The sequence below is a fragment of the Pelecanus crispus genome, chromosome 6 (genome assembly GCF_030463565.1).
Source record: "Pelecanus crispus isolate bPelCri1 chromosome 6, bPelCri1.pri, whole genome shotgun sequence".
NCBI classification, from domain to species: domain Eukaryota; kingdom Metazoa; phylum Chordata; class Aves; order Pelecaniformes; family Pelecanidae; genus Pelecanus; species Pelecanus crispus.
In genome coordinates, this window is record NC_134648.1 from 4764795 (window position 1) to 4787881 (window position 23087).

The window sequence follows — 23087 nt, forward strand, 5'->3', positions numbered from 1 at the left end:
CCAGAGGACATGGGATAGATGACCCACCCACCCCCCAAGCATTGTGAAGCACCGCTGTTTTATAAAATAGAAGACAATCGCATCACAAAATAACCGTGTCCAGTAGCTTACTATTTGACAGAAAGCAAATGGGCCAAACTCTGCTATTACACTTCTAGCTTGTAGGGGTCAGGGAACACAACCAGGATTTCTTCCAGAGGACATAGCCATCAAAACTGCAGGCAAAGTCACCCCATGAAGGCTCGCAGGACTGATGAGACTTACGAGGCCAGAGGGAGCATAGGTGGTTCACTGGATAGGAGGTCTCCTTTCACCACTTGTGCCAAGAGCACTAAATTACGAAACTGGTCCCACAGTAGCCACTGAGACCTTGGAAACAGCTAGGGAGGAAAAAGTCACTAAAGAATGACAGGTAAAACGCTGGCACACGAAGGAAAGAAGCAAGAACAGTAACACAAGAGAAAGTAAATGAGAGAACTAGAAAGGGTTATCTTTAAGGTGCTTGCCTAGGGCCTATCAAGACGTTGTCGTATCCTCTTTATCTTACATTCCACCAAACTGACTCTGATCATAAGAGCAGCTTCAACAGTGAAGCTTCCCCCAACAAATGGTACAATTGGCATATTTGTGGAACATTCCATACCATTCAAGATCATTTTTCTACTGCTGCCCTGGTAGACAGCCTATAGAAAAAGGGCCAAGATACAAATCATAGAATGCTTTGGGTTGGAAGGGACCTTTAGAGATCATCCAGCCCAACCCCCTGCAGCGAGCAGGGACAGCTTGAACCAGAGCAGGGTGCTCAGAGCCCCGTCCAACCTGACCTGGAATGTCTCCAGTGATGGGGCCTCCACTGCCTCTCTGGGCAACCTGTGCCAGTGCCTCACCACCCTCATTGTAAATAATTTCTTCCTTATATCCAGTCTAACTGGATCCTGTTCATGCACATTCAATTTCACTGAAGAACGCACTGAGACAGAAGGGCATTTCTGTCACTAATACCAGCAAAAACTGAGCTATTTTCCCAAATCAAGCCTAAAATGTGTTTATAGGTCTGGTTACACAGCGACAAAACACATCCCACCTGGAAGCGTATGTAGGAGCCGTTTACGAAGGGCACACCAACAGAGCACTAGCAGGATGGCCGGAAAGCAAATATGACCACAGACTGCTGCAAATACATGGGACACAGGTATATTCCCAAGGCCATCAGGCTCAAATTGTGAGCTCAGCGAATAAGCAGTGCCACGCGTTACCTGCAGATTACTGGACATATGTGCGTAACACAGGCTAATAGCAATGTTCCTCTGCACATCAAATTGACTGTCGTTGTCATTAAGTTTACTCTGTGCATCTCTTTACAGGCTCAAACTGACCACCAATGCCAAAAAGGTAAGAATCCTATATACGTGAGCTTATCTTTAACAAAAACAAGCAAATACTGTACTGATGAGGAACTGAGGCGTAGAAAGTCTGGGTTCGTTTCTGTTCAGATTTTCCAAGCAGCATCTATTTTACAGCTGCCTAATAAAATAAATAGCAACAACGTATTTTTAAAGCCAGTTCATGTTTTAGTCTTAAAGGAATATTTTTATAGTCAGTTAATCTTTACCCCTACATGCACGTGTGCATACACACACACCTGAAACAGGTGAAACATAAGGACTTAAAGGTGGGGAAAGCTGATACAGAAAGAGAAATGGGTTTTCCAGCACCAAAGATGGACTCAGCTTCAGAGACAAGATCAAAAAACATTACTTTTTGGTCCTCAGATCAATGTTCAGACAAAAGCTTCCCAGGCTTCCTGCAAACCAAAATAACCCTCACTACCCTGAATAATTTTTTTTTTTTTTTTAAAGTGATCTCCAGCAAGCTCTACTTAAAAGCTGGTTGAGGGTCTTTGCAAAATGTGCTGGTTAACTGGGCCTTAATTACGCTCTGTCATCTACAATCCCAGGCCCAAACACAGCACACAGGGAAATAAAACCCACAACATTTTGCCAGAGGCGGCAGGAGGAGTTTCATGCTGTGGCAGAAGCAGCAACAGGCGCAGATAAAGTTGCGCTTTCAGCTCTACAAGTATAAATCCTCAGCAACTCCACGTTGACAGAAACCTCACCCTAAAAGCTCCGTGGACTCTCCTCAACTCAGCTGGGATACTAAGAAAGCAAACTTTGATCCTTTTTTCTAAAAATCTGCTTCACAATTCAACATCTTTGATGTAAATCTTTCAAAAGACTGAGATGGCATCAAGTCAGGGACAGGATGGAGGGAAATGTGTTTCCGTCCGTGGGGGGACCATTAGGAGGAAGGTTAATAGCCCTGGGCATGCGATCAAATTAAGGTTTGTGCCAGTTTCCTCAGGGTTTCCCTTGCCATCACCAGCTTCCCTAGGCTGGGCAGCTCACCCTCATCTTCCTACCAAAGACAGCTCTTAAACAGAAGCACAACAGCCTGCTGGGGAGAGACAGAAAGATAATCGCACAATTAACTTATATGGATAAAGTATGAAATAGGCAGAGGGATAGAGCCTTTGAGTATCTTCGGCGGAAAGATACAAACTTGCTGTATGTGCAGCTTAAGAGATGGGGAGGGAGCAGGAATTCGGACCTTCCCAACATGTGGATTGCAGCACCGAGGCAGCCCGGAGTCTAAACAAGGCTGGAGTTAGCATTCAGAGCACACAGCCCAGCAGAGTATGGGAAAGGGATAGAGCAGCCCAAAGAGCTGGCGCCACTAACTGACGAGCAGAGCGCAAGTGATAAAGATTTACTGCGAGAGAGGAGGAAACAGTCCGCTGGCCCGATTAGAGCTGTGAATACCGAGTTGTTCAGGGAGGATTTTGCAGCTGACTGATCACAGGCTGTCGGAGCAGGCCTCGGACAACAGCTGCAAGGCTTGCTGGGCTGCAGAAACAAAGGGCGCCTAGCACGGTGCAAAGAAAGAGTTGACAGGTTGTTGTTAGCAGTGGCAAATGTGTGAGGTATGTCACTGTGTGTGAGACGGGGTGGGTTGGGTTGGTGGGGAAGAAGGAGGGCAAGAAGCACAGGCAGCACTCAGAAATGGGGTGGGGGTGGGGGGGGCTCGCGGGGGAGGGAGCAAGGACACAGGCTTGGTCAAAGCATTTTCCTAAAATCAGGCCGGTGTTTGTAAGGAGGACAATCACAAGGTCTGTTTACTGCTGCCAAGATGAATTAGCCCATCGTCTCATTTATAGGACGAATCCGGTGGCACAGACTATAAGGTGCATGGCATTAAAGGGACTAATTAGACGATTCCGGCAAATCTGAATTAAGACCCTTTCTTTCTTTGAAAGCTGGAAAGCATTTCTCAGGACTCTAGTCAGATGGCTTAGGTTTTGTTGGGCTTTTTCTTTCTGTTCTGAGAAGGGATATCTTGTGCAATTCCCTAACTCACAAGGGTCTGCTCTAAATTCTGCTCTGAGCTTCAAGAACAGTTGTTAGGAAGCTGCTGGCATTTACATCATATCTGAAGAGGTCCAAACCAAAATCCCAGATTCTGCAGAAATTCAGCTCCCAGTCCAGGAACAAACTTTGCAGCTGGTCCCTCCTGTTATAGCGGGCTAAACCAGAAGCCCACATGTGAACATACCTGAGCTAAGAGCCTACAGCTGAATTCTCGCTCACACATACAAAACAATCTAGGTTTTTCAAAAGCTGGCTTCTAATCTGACACTCACCCCCACCCCCCGCACCTCCCAATACAGCATCTGTAGCCAAATGCTTTTCCCAAGCAACTCTGTGCTTTCTGGAGCCATGGTTCACTAAGCTTGTGAGTGCTGGGTAGGAATGTATCAATGAAACTCCAGAGATGATCAAAGGCAGAAGCTGGAGAACCGGAGAACTTACTTTCAGCTCCCTGTTTGGCAAGTTTGGGATTCAGTTCTTGAAATCTGGCAACATTTTACTCCAATTGTGACAAAAACAAAGTGTTACAAACACCTCCGAAGCAATCGCGCATGCTGTTTGCACACAACCACTATATTACAGTGGTCACTATTAAAATGTTTTACTAGCGGTTAAGGTTACCATGGCATTCACAGTATACTAAGAGAAGGGAAAATACCATGAAAATCACAGAAACATTGAGCACTGCAAGCTGCAAATATCAGATGTTTCATAGTAATTAGTGACACTTTGTAAAGTATAGGGTTCTTGCTTTTTTATGTATATATCTATTACTAACCAACAAACAGGAGACACTAAGAAATTGCAGTGGCCCTTATAGTATCCGATCAATTATACAAACAAACCCTATTTTGATTTTTCTCTTCTAAATGGTCTCTGGGACCCAGTTAGTCTAGTCCCAATGGGCAGCACTTGATACACTGTAAAGGGAATTCAGAACAAGAGGCATTTCAAGGCTTCTAACACAGCTCCATTCTCCCAAAATATATAAAAAAAAAAAAAAAAAAAAAAATACCAGCGTGCAGAATACTCCATCTAGGGGCAGAAATGTAACCCAAAATTTCCTTAGCCTCTGCTTTGACATGTGTTAACCTCATTCTACCAGGGCTGAGTGCATGAGAAATAATCAGACATTTCACAGAGGTTCCAAATAGTTCTTCCTCAGTGTGAGTCCATAGATTTTTACTTTTTATTGTTTTAAATACAGAGCTTCCAGCTTGAGTTTCCGCTTAACAGTGATGAAGAACACAGGCACTACTTTTATATGTCTACTAGCAACCGTATTATACTTTAAACTACAAATATTATCTTAGGAACAATTTATAATCCATCATATCCATATGCTCAAAGTTTTCAGCTGAATAAGGGTGGCCAGTGAGCTCAACTGCAAAGAATAATGACATGCCCAAAGGACTATTTAGGTAACTATATTTTTGGATATAATTAGGCTTCTACTGAAGTCAAAGCAGGGTCTGAATTTGACTTCAGGCGGAGCAGAAATGGCCTGTGGCAGAGGCATACTTCTGAATATGACATTCTCTCTGCAGCTGGATAATTCAGCATCACTTATGCTTAATATTAGCATATAGGATTTGTTCACCAAATGTATTTGAGAGCAATGCATAGAGTAGGCAGAAGTAACAAATTCACAGGCTCAGAAAAAAACTGAAAACATACAATAATGCCCATTAATGGTTTTTTCTCTTTAGGGGGAAAAAAATAATTACAGCAAGAATATCAAGCCTTTCCCTCTAATTACATGTTTTCTTTCTACAAATGGCTTTCAGCTGACAAGTCTGCACTAATTTTCCTTAGTAAGCAATGGGTTACAGCTTGTCCATAACGTTACAGCTTTCTACTGCACTGTGTCTCGCTCTTTGTCTCTCTGGTGCAGAGAGGCTGCTTCTGAGGCTGGTGTAACACTTTCGAAAGTAATCAAATTGCTTCTTACATTTGCTCTCCTTAAACACCTATGTTTGATCACCTCCATTCTTCCTGTTCAGCCTCTCAGCTGCAAACTTCATACTTCATAAATGCAAAGGTTAGAATTTTCTAGACACCGCTTTAATTTTTCAAATAGCAATCCAATTACTGAGCAAATTGGCACATGTGCCTAGTTACATAGTGACTTGGCACTGCCTCCACTCATTGCTGGCAGTGATGAATGTGTTCCCCCTTAGCCCTCCTCGTCTATCTGCTCCAGCCTCCGAGCCAACACCAGTGACCACATAAGGAGAGCGCCTGGCAGCTGCAAGCCCGAGGTGCCAAGAGGCAGATTGTATTCTGTAGCAGCAGGATCTGGGTCTGTGACTGGCTTCCTGGCTAGTCTTTTGTAAGACCTTTTCCATGGCCTCTAGGTTGGCTCTAATGAAGCCTGTAGAAATGCCTGCAGGGAGCTGGTATAGAAGTGAGTTAAGTCAAAGGTTTAATTTAGTTTCTAAAGTGAAGTGAATGTATATTGGCCTTCTTTTTCCACCCTGCAATTATACTCCTGCCACATTTATGAGAAAATACAGTATTCAGTCAACAATAGGAGTGCATTCCTGGGTATGTCTGCACCGCACATTGGGGCAAAGATCCCCAAGCCAGCCTCAATTAACTTAGCTGCAGAACCAGAAGCAATATAGCTGTGTTTGCTCGGTGTGACACCCGAGCTAATTAACTATGTATGGCAGTAACAGAGCTTTACTGTTTCTGGCACTGAAGCTAGTATCCCTGTGTGGTAATCTACTACAGACGTGCCAGCTCACTGGGAGGTAACCTGAGGGCTCCCTAATCTGACGTTGCCTTGCACTGCAAAGATACATTTAGGAATACTCCAGGAACTGGCAGGAATTTGTTGACCTCTCTACAGCACATGAGAGCAGTGAGGCTACAGATGTGGTTACAGTAGATCTGGACTCTTCTTCTTCCATCCCATTCACATTCTTTTATTACTCACAACATAATGGTTACAGAGCATCCTTAAGTAATGTGTTAAGCATCTTGAGCAACATCTGTCACATGTGCTGCTTTCTAAATTTCTCACTTCCTCCTCCAGGGGCAAAAAGCTGGACAAAGATATTTTCAAGCATTTCTCAAAGTGAACTTCTTTGGACTATTTGGAAAGCCATTTTCAATTATTTCAATGCAGCAGATAAGAACTTTCTCACAACAGGATATTTTTCCCCATCTGGATTTTTTATGATCTCCAAGAAATTAACTTTATTAGAATAAATGAGTACAGGTACCAGAGATGCACTAGGCTGCCTGAAATACAAACAGGCTTTAGTGAAGGTAAAAGCAAAACACAACAACCTGCCAGCAATTCCTCTTTTGGAACCCCACCTCAGGCATACCAAGAAGCTACTGGAGAGAATCAGAGTTATTTGTCCAGCAACTTTCTGATGCAGATGTAGTCCGGAAACTATCCGGGTGGACTCTGAACTGCACACACCAGAATATTTTGCTGAGTGTTCTTGCTTGGACTTTACTTATGAGTATAGTTGTTGGTTACTGATGAAATTTTTCTTTTTTTTTTTTTTTTTTTTAACACTGGGTATGGTGACAGAAGTACTTAATGAGATCTCTGAGATGTGACTATTACATCATATTTAATTAAATTATCCTTATTTATCATTTAAGAGCTTTAGCAGCTGAGCTGCCTTTACTGATCTTTATCTTGATATCTGTAGGTAGACAGGAAGCCTAAGATCTTCTATTGACTTTCTAGATACCAAAGCTGAGTTGTAATTCCAAGAACCACCACAAGGATCTGAGGACTTCCTCTTCAAATCTAATCACACCAACTCTCAAGACTGACTTTTCACAAGGCAGCAAACACTGTGATAAATTTCAACACACCTAACTCTCAGACTGTCCATCAGTACATGCACATACAACCGTGATGCAGCGATATGGATTTTAAGTGTGATATCTGAGTGCGCCATTTTCCCACTATGCTCTCTGCCTCTGCTACAATTTTTTGTGGATTACTTGAGGAGTCATTTTTAATGAACACCACTAAATTCTCCAGAGACTCTACTGGTAATATATTTAAAATAGTGATTTAAAACAATGGGGGCCTTTAAGGACAATCTTATCACATCTAGCAAACCTACTGATCTGTAAGAATGCGTCCGTCCATAAGAGCCTGATGAACTGCTCCGGTGACTGCAGTGGCTTACGGACAGACACCTTCAGAAAAGCAAACACCACATTTTGATTAACAGATTTTAGTCTATGTTGAAGACATACCCAGGAATCTTTGGACTGATTCTAAGGCACCAGTAAAGGTAAAGTACATGCAGCATTGGTAGGCTTCATAACGTTATTCAGGGGTTTGTACCTCTGTATTTCAGTGATGTTCAAATGAAGGGTAAAAACCTCAGAGCTGTAGATGATGTGGGTCCCTGTTGTCATCTTCAATACCTTCTACAGGAGCAGGAAACTGAGGTGGAAACTGGACTCCTGGCTACAGGCCTGTAGGACACAAGGAAGAGTTAGTTACCCAGAAGGGCACATAAGCATGTGCTTAACACTAGGCATGTGAATGCCCCAAACGCATAAAGGCTCACACGCCAAAGTTAGCAACACTGCTGTAGCCAAGCTGTGCTGAGAGTTAAGCATGTACTTAAGAGCTTTGCTGGACGGCAGCCATTTACAGATGTACAATCAGTACAGAGACATGTAGGCAGAGACTTCCTTTAATGGGTCCACTGAATTATCTTCTTGAAGATACGTACTTGGTTATTTCGATTAACATATTTATAAACCCAAATACTCCTCTTCTGATTACATCTCAGACACTAGAACACGTATCATTTTGCCTGGAGTCCTCTGTTTACCACACTTCTTAAAAATTCAGGGCCAGACAAACAGTTCAAAATCAAATGCAAAAAGCAGCTAGAATCTGATAATACAGAACTCTCCCAGTTCCTCTTCTCCTCTTGCTTCATCCTTGATTTGTTTGCTTTGAAGACGCTGATAGATGCTTGTTTGCATGTAATGATAACTACTAACAGCAGCTTGATGCATAAGAGAAGAGAAAGCGGAAGAAAAACAATAGGAAAGGCATTAAGGGCACTAGGTCGTTCTTTCTGGGATGGGCATCAGACATATGCTTGCTACTTCAGTCACAATGCAAGCAAAGCTGTCCTGTGCCACTGCCAAAAACTGCAACAGGTGCCAAAAGATTACAGCACTGGTTAAATCCACTCCTAAGGCACCAGCTCAGGGACTGGTCCAAATCCCAGAAGCCAATGACCGTCTTTCCCCAGGCATCAACTGTTTTCAAATAGTTCCCTCTTATTCTTATTTCCAGTGTGATGCGGGGAGGCGGCGGGGAGGTGGGGGGGCACAAATAAATTCAACTGCCAGGAGGCAATCCTCTGATTTCACCACTGCAAGTCTGGACAGATGCCAAAGCCACACACAGCCTCCCAAACACATTTGTAAGGTAATTAATATTTTATATTCACAACAATAAGAGATCTTCATTCACGAGGAACTATTAAGACAGTTTCTGGTTCCATTCTCCCCAGCACATTACAATGACAACTCCATGCCAGCAGCAGCCACATGGCCTAAAGGTGCCAAGCTGGCAAGGATACTCTCTCTCAGCATTTGGCATCTAACCCCTTGGCAAACCTCTCAGCAGTTGTGCTTGGCTGCTTTCGGATCCGTCATGTGGTTAGGCTCCTGATAGCATAGGAGGGTGCTGCGTCCTCTGGGCACCATTTCACTTTAACACCTGTCTGATTCAGAGGAATGCGCGCACATGGAGAGCAAGATCCCCGCACAAATCCTCCCAGAGACCCAGAGCACATGCTCCATTTGTTACTGAAAGGGGTCGTTTCCTCAGACCCACAAGTGCTTTTTTTTCTTCCCCCTCCTCTTCCCCTTCACATATCTGTATAGGGCCCTTAGAGGGTCCTACATCCTGCCATGCATTCCACATGTGTTGGAGGTTTGCTCTGTGAACCAGGAATACAAAACATAGCCTTTTTGTATATAATGAAATCTCATATTTTACTGTGCTCATATAAAGCCATTTCTTTGTGAATAAGACTTTTTTATTTGTGACATTTTAACGATCTACAAATGTTTGGTATAGATGAAAGGAAATGATTATTTCCAGGTCACCTTGCAGTAATACTTTTTGATAGGCACCATAATTCCAATTAAATTGAGTAATAAGGGAGGGGGGAAACCCTTCAAACATTTAAAGTGCCACTGAAGCAGAAATATTTTAAAAGGAAAACATAAAAACAAGCATACATCATTTACCACAAGCCACAAAGTATCAGAGAGGAGCACAGGTAAGAAAATTCAAAGCCCTTTTTCCACTGGAGACTACTCAGAAAAAAAAAAAAAAGTGGCTCTTGCAACACACAGACTGTAAGAATATAACTCTGTGCCCCACAAACACCATGAATCCTTGTCATGAATGCAGCAAGTTTTCATGTCACAGGATTGGGTCTGGCCTGGGCCACAAACTCAGTGAAATCGTCCCAAGCCCGGTCCCTCAGAGGTACTTGTCAAAATCACAGCTACCATCCCAAACTGGGCAGTGGGGCCCAGGAGTGCTACAGCAGAGGTGCGGTAGGTGTGCAGAGAAGCGTGTTGAGACTCCGCATAGCAACTCTCCAAACCTGTGCCCGTCCGAAAGCACTACAATCCACCTCGTGTTTGCATGAACAATGCCTGCACTGATTCATCCAGTACATTCTGACACTTTTGAGCGTGGTTATCTTTGGATCAGACACTCTCTAAAGCCTGTGAAATAAATGCAAGTCTTTGGTTGCTAAGCTCACGGTCACAAAATAACTGCTATCGCTCACTCCAGCGGGAAGACTCAGTGTACCCATTTCACCCCAACTGGAACGTACAAATAAAAGCCAGGACTCCTGGCTTCAGGCCATACCGTTTGCCTGTCACGTTGTTACCGTGATTTTTGTTCTGCATCAAGCTTATGGCCCACAGACACCAGCCAAGGCCTCCCTGTGCCAGGCAGAGCACTAGCACAGAACACAAATCCTGCTCACTGCACGTAATTTTGCACCTATCAGCATTCCTATGTTTAGCCATCCGAGTTATTTTTCACAAATAAAAATAAAAAAGCAAGCAAAAGCCAAACAAATTACTACTAAGTATTTGAGTTCCTCATACTAAAAGTAATAGAAGTTTAAACATGACATCGCAATCAGAAGGTCACCATTCTGCACACATATAAAATAATAATTTTAAAGTCGCTTGAACAGAAGAAAGGATAAAGTGTTTACAAAATTTCTCTTCTCATACCCTACTCTAGCATCAGGTAAGCAACTTATTTTGTTTTGAGGGAGCTGGTTTTGGTTTTGTTTTGTTGGGTTTTTTCCCTTGTGGAACAGTTCTTCACTATCTATTAGGGAGCAGGGGAAAAAAAAAAAAAATGTTCCCCTGTCCTGAAACACATGCTTTCTTCAGAACACTGGGACAACATACAGGATGGACACTGGGACCACGACAAATTTAAGATCCAGCATCTTGGAGGCTTTCCTGGCCACAAGCCAAACCTTTCTGGAATGGAAAAAGCTTTTTAATAAGGCATTTTCAGTAACAAATTCAGTATTTAACCCTTGGGAGGTAAGGAAATATCCCAACTTAAAATTGTTATTCAGTTACATATAAAAAAATGTTATTTTAGATCATTTTTAGGAATTTCTGTAATTACATTATTTTCCAGTTCTTTTTCTCTGTGACCTGGGCAGCTGATTTCATTGCAATTAAAGCACCTAGCTTTTGGAGCAAGGGAGACGAAAAATAAGTACCAAATAAACATATAAAACTCTCTAGCAACATTCCTGGAATAGTTTTTCTGCAAAGTACATGGCATGTTCAGAACACATGATTTTGTAGTACAAAGATTTTATTGGCTTTGCTGCTCAGTGTGGTCATCTCAGATTCATGCCAAATAAACCTACCACACCGTATCGTCATTTATTTTCTGTCTCTGCGTACACATATACTCTTTCTAAAAAGCAAGTTCCCAATTCCTGCACAAATTCACAAGCTGAACGCATGTTATATTATCTTCCCTTGAAAATTATAACCGAGGAACAGGGCACTGTATGTTACTCTTGGCAACTAAAGTGGGAACACGTAAGTACAGGACTTCAGAAAAGCCAACAAAAGAGCAAGCAGGCAGGAGGATTTGCCTCCGACAGGTTCCTTGCACCTCCTTTCTGCAGCACCCTGGTGTTCCGTACCAGCAGCAGTCTCAGCTGGACTGAGCCCTGGAACGAATGCACCATACAGCATGGCTTGTATACAAGTTATGTGGAAGACTAAGGAAAGAAAAAAAATCTAACCTCAAAGTCAGAAAAGCCTCCAGTTTCAATTACATATACGTAAACCTTCTACATGAATAGACCTTGCCAGATGTTTCCTTATCATAATACACTTCCCCTTATTAACATGACTAAATAAATACAACTTACCCAAATCAAATCCTGACCATTTCCCCATTTTAAACTTAATGAAATTTCTCAGGTTTATGCACTTTTCCAGCATGCAATCTAAAGTCGAGAGCTTCTTCATGAGAACATGCCTGATTGGGAATTTTTTTTTTTTTTTTTTTTAAAAACAGTTATTGTGCCATGACACAAGGGTAGAACACTGTTTTAAAGGGCTGCTGACTCTGGACAATTTATATGCTAATTTCAGAAATGATTCCTCCTACATTAAATAAGGAGCTAAGGAATGTTCCAAAGGTCTAGACAGACCACACCATTAACAGATTGGGTAAATCAACGCTAATACTGCCCACAGCGTATTACACCGTGTGAACTTTCTTCACTGCACACACTTTACTAATTTTAGTTCCACGTGGCTCCTCAGCTGACTGGCCAAAATATAAGCTACACCAGCTCCCTAAAGCCTCCCTGTGCCCATCTTGACCTTGGACTTGCCTTTAATATTAAACTTGGGGAAAAAACTGAATGGTCACACTTTTTTATTCAGGGTACATTTATAAATGGTTTATAAAGGGTTAACAAATGATTAATAGATTACAAAAAGGTTAAAAAAGTACGGACAGCTATGAACAATAAGGATAGCTGTTATGCACCTAATACTAAATGATTGGCTATTTAGGAAAGTTCAATGCAGACCCATACATCCTAGCCCAGATTCCATCAGTGTAAAGGCTAAGTCTGGCAAACAATTCAAATATCTTCAAACTTCTTTGAGCACTGACAAATCCTCCAGCATTTATTAGCAGTGTTCTGAGGCTACTATTGTTTTAAAGGACAAGTCAAATCTGGCTCCAAATTTAGACTTTGAACAAACAAGCTGTTATAAAGCCTTAGAATAACAGAAAGATTTCCAGTTTTTATTTCACTTCCAATAAAAATGATCTTTAAACAAATTCTCATATGGCATATGTAATCCTAACAATGCAGAACTGAAAAACTCAAAACGAAGCAAGCATCACTAAATCAAAATAGAAGGATCATAAAATACTAAGATCAATTGAATTTTTAAAATTCCTTCTGGTTTTATATCTTAGCTTACTAGCTACGCTGCCGAAACAAGGCATTGATGCAAAGCATGATGCTGGGTCTAAGTGCTTAGTTGTCACAGAAAAAAAATAAAAATCTCACCAGTGATGAAATTTTGGTTTTCAAAGTTAAATCAGCATCTAGAGCATTTACAGCATCTTGTGCATTATCATGATGTGACAAGCTCTTGCAGTCTCACTTACTGGTAAATTCTAAGGTACTAAACACTATGAGGTACCTTCACATGACAAAAATCTGATTTCTTGTCAACTGAAGTAAGAGCTTCCAATATACTTTGTTTTCCTTCCCCCCCCACCCCCCCTTAACTGTCTGAGGATTATATCAAATGCAAGTAACTCACACAATCTCATAATACCTTTCTTAACAGGTAGTGTAACATTTTGGGGACACAGAGTTGAATATTAAGTCAAAAGAGCACTGGGCATGTGCCTCCTCTCCTTGAATTCAGTAGCTGAACTTCCACTGAGTGTCAAGGAATTGCACTAGGTATTCTGTTGATAGTGTGGGTGCCAGAACTCTTCCTCCCCCCATCGCACACACCCCAACTAATCAGTGCACTACAACTTAATTATATCATAGGAGCTCTCTCTCAACTACGATCAGTTATGAAGTGCAGCCTTCCATAAGCCAGTACAAGCAGGACCCCGAGACCTGAAACAACTAATATATCACACAGAGCCAAGAACATGCTTTGGTATACATCAGACACCTCAGTCAAATGACTGCTGATTATCATCAATGATGGTAAATTGGCAGCTGGGCTATTGGAAAAATTCCAAACTTCACCTTCCAGCTACAGGAATGAAGAGGATACATGTGAATGGGATCTTTGGCAGGGAAAGATACATTGTTTCACTGCTGTGGGAAAAATGCTTAATGCTCAAACATTTCCTTAAAATAAGGTTACAATGAAACATTAGAGGTAGCATTATTACCAATAATCAACTTTCCTGGCTAAATGGAAAAATAACTCCAAACCCATCTCTGATCTGCAGGGGGGAAAAAAAACCCAAAATACCCCACAACCAAAATGAGCGTTTCATGCCCTCGGCTTTTTCTGAGCACTTCAGCAGAGATGCTTACTGCAAAGAGAATAGGCCCTTGTATGCTCTGGGTTTTGAAATTCAAGAAAGTTCCCAACTTACCTCTTCTTTTTTCCCCATCAATGAATGAGGAGGAGATTAATCAAAATTTCAAGGTTAGAATATAAAACTTTTGAGATACTGAAAACAAGAACCCTTACCCCCCAAATTTATTTCTGAATGGTGAACCTTGTCCAGGAAATAACGTGTCTCTGAAGAGAGACACAAAATGTATACAGCTTTAAAAAGGATTTGGGGGTGTCAGAAACTGAAGTTGTTGCTGAGCAACATGACATACAGAAAGACTGAGCTGGCTTTATAATCTTTGTGCCAAAACCATTGCCATAAAAATATTCGATTGCCTTACACCAAGTCAGGACTTCCGCTCAAACCATGAGATATTCCACCACTGACCACGTTGGAGTTTTGCCTTTGCTACCATCGGGGCAATATCTCACCTTGCGCCCACAACACAGGAAGCACTAAGGAGGCACTGTATGCTATGTGAAGCCAGGTTCAAAAAAGTATGTTTCTCTGATAATTCTGTCTTTCATGCTTTTCCCAAGACAAAAATAAAAATCTAGTACAATGATAAGAATGTTGCTAAATATTCATACAGATATGCTTCCTGAGAAACCACTAGTAAAGCACATGCGGGCAGATGTCTGCTATTGAGCACACACACACATAAATATATATGTAAAAACACCCTATGCTTCTCAACAGAAAGAAAAGTTGTCCCCAGTCAGAGATCATTCAGAGGCACTGACTCAGCATTGTCCACCCAGTTTAGAGCCACCTTTCTCCCCTGCTTTCTCAGGTTTTTTACCTCGGCTTCATTCCATCATCTTTTACCTCCTGTGCAGGTTCAGCCAGCTCCTTTCCTTCACCAATCCACTTAGTTTCCCCCAGAAGATACTCTACCTCAAAAAGGAAAAAAAAAACACTGAAATGAATGTAGTTTTATTATATCATTACTTCTCTGTATGTCCCTTTCCTCATGCTGCATTTTTAGGTTACAGTTGCTTTAGGACAGGGATTATTTACTGTTCTGTGTACTAATACAACACAGCCTTGATCTTAACCAGCCTCTAGTCCCTACCATAAGAAGTTGAGAATAAAAAGAAACTGCCTTTGCCCTAGGTAAATGCTCTCCAGTGTGATATCAATCATATTTATCCATCTTTGCAAAAGCAACCCCAGAAAGCATGACAAACATGCTAAACATTACAGAATGTAAATCGCTAATTCTTTTTAAAAACATTTATTTCAAACAATTTTTATACCATGAAATGTAGTCACACTTTTATTCTAGGCATCTCTGAAATATTAAATCTTGGTCGCAAATTTGGTTTTATTCAAGTCTTGCTCATTTATTTTTTCAGGGTACTTAGGAGTAATTCATACCTGTTCACGATCACTCCTTTCTCTTAGTTGAACTGTCTGAATACAATTAGGAAAACATTCAATTTGCAAAAATTGTCCTATGAGAGACCATATTTGGATACAGAAGAATTTCAAAAGACTCAGGAAGACACCCTGAAAACCATTTAAAAAAATGTTTCTGAACATGTTCAGCATCTAAATATTTTTTACTGATAATTTTATAGCAATGATTTACTTCATTTTCTTAGTGGCAAAACACTTGGAAAATATGAAAAGCAGGCTATAGGTATGTTGCCAATCTGCTTTTAGGGTCAAAGAAACCCCACGGTGACATTCTCTGCTATTTTCATAGTAGATCATATGTCTGACCAAAGGCCACTGAAACCAGTGGAAGTCTTTCAGACTCTTCAGTGGACTTAGAATCACGAAATAATTCCGTCTTCTCCAGAAGAGCTCAAAAGCAACTTAACCACAAATTCTGCAGAGTAGTAGATGAATTTCTACCACTCTTAAGAAAGCAGGAACTCTGAATCCCAGCCTTCTAGTTGGGGAAAACGTATTGGGTTATTGCAAGGACTAACCCATTTTGAGATGCCAAAAGGATCTGTTTTCTTTCCCATGAAGCTCAAGTTTCCACCTTTGGCTACGTTCTCAGAATACAAAGTCCTGGTTTTAACCCAACTCAGTAGGGCATGCAATACGGAGAGTGGAAGAACTTCTCTGAGCGTGCACTGAGCAGTCAGCCAAAGCTTCTGTAGAAAGAAACATCAGTTTCAGATCAAGGTGGACCATTACCGCCACCTTATCTAATCATCTCCCTCACGCAGAGCAGAAACTATCAGGTAGATCTAAAAAGCTTAAAACCACACATTCCAGAAAGGTATCCACTTGGCAGCTCTGAAGTAAAACAATCATGCTTCATAATGCCATACTGCTTGAAAAGGGACATCTGAAGTTTTTGCTGTGAACATTACTCCAATATGGAGAGGATGTACCTCCTAGCTTAGTATGGTATACAGCATACATCATGCGTTCAGAAAGCACAGAGCATTTTAGATCTACGGTCAAAACCTGGCAGGAACAGCTCTTCCAGAAGGGGAGTTTGAGCAGTTTATCTGTGAATTTAAGCTAAATTAGAGTAGGTGATAAATCCTTCAGCCCTCTGCTGGTGAATTGAGGGAGAGGAAGCAGGCAAAAAGATGGAAACATTTTATTAATAATACATAATCATTAATTTCCTTTTATGTAAGACCCCATGAAATTCCAAAGGTCTGTGGTGCACTGGAAAAGAGGCATAAAACCCTGATTTGTAATTGGGACACCAATTTACCACTGAATGAGGGTAATGAGTCAGGACTTAAAACAAGAACATTCAAAATGCTGAAGAAAAAGCAACACAGCAGCTTCTTTGGGCATCGATGATCAGAACCTATTTGAAATATCCTAGACTGTATTACAGAAGAATTCATGGTATTAATGCAGCCACATGGATTATTGACAGCTATTCACTACATGCAGAGATAACTGTACCACCACCTGTCTACATTATAGCTCATACTCAGTGTAGATTCAAGCAAATTACTCTAAAATCTTTACATTTCAGTTTTCCTGGGAAATCACTTCCACCATGAGGACAGTACACATACTAGGACACCAAGGCACCTCAAACTGCCAGATGCCACTAGTGCTCATATGGTCACACCTACATTGCTTTCCTGTCTACGGAGTTGTCACTTCAGAGTAACTGCATTTCACCTCAAAGTGCCCCCAAAACAGATGAATGCTTTGATGACTTAGGTTGCCCTTCTTCAAAATGACAGTACCTTCTCCCTCTTTCTTTGCTCAAGAATTTGTATAGAGTCTTCCCTAATTACAGTCTGAAGCTTTCTAGCTAAAATGAACTTTTGTTAAAATAGACAAGTCACTGAGCCTAAAAATCACCCTTTTAAATACATGAGGTTTAGATGCACTTTCGCTGAATCCAAGGCAGATCCAAGGGAACCTTCAGGAATTCCTGCTAGTGTTACTAGCAGATCTGACCTTTGGCTGCAGTCACTGAGGCTGTAGGGACTCTATACACCAGTCAGTGCTTATCTTACAGATCCTCATGCTATTTTGTTAACATGATGTTTTTACGTCTCTTCGAGATTTGCCCTAAGATAGCATCCTTCACAACAGCCTGCAGAGCTACACATGCAATTATGAGCCTGCAGACTGCCCTTTTTCCACCCACTGGAAATAATCAAATATCTTTGACACAGGGAAGCTTAACTGGGAGGAAATGGTGGTTATCCTCTTGAAGTAACCCCTAGAGAAGACGAGAATGTCATTGCAAACTTGTGGGAAAAAGAAAGTTTTTCCATTGTCAGCATGTAAAATAGGCACAGGACAATAGGCACTGTGTTTTTTCTGCAATCAGGTTGACAAATCCCTGAATGGGAAGAAAATGAAAGCTGAGAGAACTTGTTCCAAAAAACTATTAATTAACTAAGGGTTACAAAGTTGAGATTTAGAGAGCTGACTCCTCAAAGAGACAGAAGCAGCACACATAGTCTTGAAAAGGACATGACACATCAGTACTAGAACAGTTATAATGGACTTCTAATAAATAGCCTTATAAGTTTTTCCAGTATCAGCCTCTTGCCTCAGCCAGTGTCTTTGTCCAAAAGAAAATAAGAAAATTCTCCTACATGTACTACAAACAAAAAATTGACAGCACTCCCATTAGTCACCTTCATTTTCTACCACCAATTCTCTTAATCACCACAGGCTGACATAAGCCCAAAGTGGCTTCAAATATATTCTCTACAGATAAAAAGCTCAGTGTTGTTTCTACCATCATGTTCTCACCAATGACTGCATTCCTAGTATTCATGTTAGTGCCAAAGAGAGGTATCATAAGTGTTTGTACGCTTGACCTTCAGTACCATAATTCCTGTCTTTTCCAGTCTACACCTTAATGTTCTGCAAAATTAACACAAATTCTGCAAAAGTTCACACAAAGCATGGAAGCAAATAATGGAACACTGCATGAGGGGACATCTTCCCCCTGTGTAGGCAAACACAAATAAGCACGGAGCTGTGTGGATGCAGCAATTAACAAGGGAATTACTTAGGCTAATAAGAGAAAACAGCAGGGATGAACTGAATTCACTATAGTTAAATCACTGCAGATACAACAAGCAAGATCATCTAATGTAATAACCTCATGACATCTGGTCCAAATACAAGGAATAAAGTCTCACTGCCATCATACCATGATCATTGCCATCTTTCCCCATTCCCTTTTTTGTGCCTTCCACTAGGCAGCTCCCTTGGCTGTAACATTTACCTCCTAATTGCTCCCTGAGCGATCTGGTAGCTTACATTTCTCACAGAAAGCACGTTACATCATTACTGAGAGAGATGTGCTCATTTTGACCTACCAAATCAGTGCTGATGCCTTCAAGACTGCCCTCCCCTCTTTGTGTTACCATGACAGTTGAGATCACCTGAAACATCTGCGCTTGCTCTGACGCCCTGCCCTCTCGGCTTCCCGAACACAGAGGCGCAAACACACAGAGGCAGGGTTTCATCACAAAGGATCAAGTCCAGGTCCACTTGGTGAAGACTGAAATTGTGGAATTTGTTTCCTGCTTTGGGATTTCCAGAGTTCACCTCTATGCTATGTCTTCTTGCTTGGAATGGGTGAGTAAAACTAAAGAATAACCAGACCTTCCTATAAATGAACATATTTCCTTTCACACATTGCTTCTTGCCCAATTTTGTAAGCTTTTCAGGGCAGGAGACATCTGATGTTTTTGTCAACTGACATGTTAACTTCTAATAACTACCTCCAACAGTAATACGTACAACCAAAAGGGTAATATAATTTTAGAGACTTTTTTCTTCATAGAGTTCCCAACAGTATTCAAAACAGGGTGTAAAAATAGGCTTTATTAAGCTCTGCAGGAGCCAAAAGCCCTTATTCCTCGAAGAGGCCATATGCCACCAGTGAACAACAGTTTAAGGCTCCTAGGGAGCTGGGATCCAGGAAATGCTGCCTCTTACTGGTACAAGATAATAACTTTCGGAGATGCAGGAGAAAGCACCAAATTCTGAGCTCAGTGAGAGCTTGGAAACAGCACAGCTCTTCTTCAGAGGCAATAACTTGGTTTCTATGGGTTGTGGGCCTTGGCTTCAACAGGGACTCCCAAATCCTGCCAAGTCCTGAACCAAACAGAAGTCAGTGTAGTTCAGAAAAACTCAGCATTACCAAGGCAAGATCTTGAGTCCAGACTGTAAAGATCTGGCAGCTCACATTCAGCTCAGCACTCAGTACAAGCTGTGAACCAGAAGTCCCTCCCTATTGCAGGGGTGTGCAATTCTCAAGCCAGCCTGTCCGTGATGCCTGTAGGACATCCGTGGGGGCAGCCTCTTACAGTTCCCTTCAAGTACCCTAAGAATGGGCATTTGCCCCCAAAATGCTTATATGCTTATCTTCAAAATAAAATATGGCTCTGTAGTATAGCATTGGACACATTGTAGTTCAACCTATACTTTGCAGAGGATTACTTCCAGCATGAATTGTTAGTGGGATCTTCCAAACACAGCAAAAATTAAAACCTGATGGTGGAATACTTCTCTACAGTTACCCATTTTTAACTTTCTTACTCCCAGGCAAAGCAGCAAAAGAATAATGTTAAATTCCTTTCAATCACCGAGTTTCTGTATTTGCAGCAATACTGCCTATGAAGTATTAGATTGATAGCATTTCCATGGCGGTGATAGCAGAATGGGCAGTTAGAAGGTGAGATACCTACTTACAATAGTAGGAACTCACAAACAACTTCTAGCAAAAGCTAGCAAACAAAGTTGCAACATCATAACAGTCATAACACTTAGGATGATAAGGAAACACACACATTTGCATGCATACATGCTACAGTTGTGTCCTCCTTAAGGCCATAACGCATTCCTTTGTATGAACTATATCATGAGGTGTACAGCATTAGCCCTCTCCAGGGCTGATGTTAAAGGAAAACACAGAACAAATAAAAACAAGTTCTCTCTCTCATCACTAAAATGAACACAGCCAAAATACACTTAGCTTCTAGTTAAAAAAAAAGACAGCGTTTTCAAAGTCCTTCAAGCACCATCCCCATTATCCAAAAAGACTCAATACTTACATTGTAGAATAAATATGGAGAGGTTAACTCCTTCCTAAAAGGATAATAAATACTGTCCTGCTTCTCATACTTTTGTTACAAAGAGCCAGACATGACTAATAAAAATTATCAGTTTTGGTGAAAGTGGATATTGCTGGACACATTCACAGACCCACTTGATTCCTTCCAGCAGAAAAGTAATTTAGAACTATTACATGGCTTCATTCACACCAGCACCAAGCTATATATCTTAGGAACAAGCTTGAACTGTCAGGGATATGCGATCTAATTTGGGAGCTGGTAGTTGTAGTAATCACATTAAAGCTCCTCACTACTCTATCACGCAGCTAAAATCTGCAGATGCCACACAGAGACATAGCATTTGCGTGTACATGTACATAGATGTTTATACACAAAATATATTTATATATACACAGACATAGATACATACACACACGCAAACACACTTTTGGAGAGAAATCTCCTGTCTCAAGCACAGAGCGCTCTCTCACCACAGATACCATTCTGAGATCTCATTTTCAGTTACCTATATCAAAATTATGCAGAACTACAGTTCTTGCTGCCTTTGTTTTGCTGGGATGCCGTGGTAAGTGGTAAATGTTCTGCTGCCACCCAATGACTTTTCCTGGTATTGCCCCATTTCCTCAGACCATTTCCTCCTACTGCATAACTAACCAGGTAAAAAGAAAAAAAAAAAAAACCAACAAGTTTAATTAAAGGCAGCACTTCGAGCCAAAGCACTTTGCATACCTGTGGTGCCTTGGCCTCTGTGGAACATGGGGCATCGCTGCCTCTCTTCACCTGTATGCAAATGGCCCCAGTTCTTTTTATCATTCTGCCAAGAGAAGCAAAACTTTATCTGAATTCCTGGTCACAAAAACATCATTGTACTCTGGCAGTTAATTTTTACTGGTTTACAATGTACTTTCCTTTACACAAGAGATAATGCCAGCTAACCACAGCAAACCTTTCACACAGCTGTTATGCTTTATAGTTGATCAAAGCATTGATTTCGCAGTATTATGTCAATGCCAGACACGCCGATTCCCCTCACTGTTTTCACTCAGGGACTGTTCAGTTCCTTTCTTTGGTCTCTTTACAAAGCACAACTTGTTTTAGTCTGTACTACTACATCTAAATTAAGTTTGCAATGGTCTATAAACACAAGTGGTAGCCCATGAGGTTTAAGTGAAAAAAGGAAATGCTGTTACTTGTATCTTGAGATTCACCCCACCTATAATTAAGTCTTCAAACATTTAAACACTTCAGCTTTCCTTGCAGTCAAAATATACAGTTGTAGAATGCCGATTTAAAGAAATTCAAGAAACTAGCAAAGAAGTTTTTGTCAATATGTATTTGCACACAAGAACAAGCTGCTCAGTTCTGAAGAAGTTATCCAGATTGCTAAGGCAGCAACATGTACATCTGATCAAATTAGTATAATTTAACATTTGCAAGACCAGTTTATACAAGGAATTACTTTAAAATGTGGTTTACGCTTTCAGTTATCAGCTTGAGATGGTATAAGAGACCCTGACTGCTCAACAGAGGAATGCTCAGCTGAGATCTTATTGTCACAGAAGAACCACAACTACAGGTTTAAAGGAAGCCCAGCAGTGCTTCATTTATTTTCACATATTTCATTATTATTCTTGCTTTGGCCCGTAAGATGTAGCAGGATGTCCCTGCCACCAGGACATACAGGCCCTAGAATATAGACTAAAATCCCAAAGAAAGGAAGAATTAACTTCTTTCTCAAGGACTATTTACAAGAAAATTTGATCATTGTGTTTAAATTTAGAGGTTATTTTTAAAACATTTTGTGTACTGCTGTTCTCTGGGGTTCTCAAAGATCAGAGACTGTTTTGAGACTCATTAGCAGTTAATGGTATTTAGCTACATTTCATTCAGATGGGACAATGAAACTGGATTTGGCAGTTTGTAAGGAGTTTCACTTTCTTACTCTTACATTTTCATACTCCAAGCACAATGCAGAAGTGTTGCAGATACAAACATTTTGGTACAAACAGATGTGTATTACTGATAATTCACCGCCTCAAAACATACCTTCTTACGTTTTGCCATAAAAAACAAAACACGATTGTATTCCAATCCCTTGATTCAGGCCCCAGCACTTAACTATGCTGAGAATGTTCCATTAAGTGCATCCAGAAGCTCTGATCACACAGCCCAACCTGCATGGTCAGTCTAAAATGAGGTCTTGAACTCCCTCTGCTGGCTAAAATCACAACTAGAGAATTTAAAAAATCCTGTCATGCCCAAAAAGAAAAAAAAAAAAAGTATGCAAAAAAGCTTAAAAAAATAAAGACAATCTTTGTATCTTCTTTTGGGATTTTAGATTTTTTTTTAATTGTCCTGTTTTTTAATGTCTTATTTCTCCCTGCTTCTCCATTTTCTGTAACAGTTAGGGTTGCAATTCAGCTTACAAATACACACCAAGTACAAACTCACAAAAGTAAG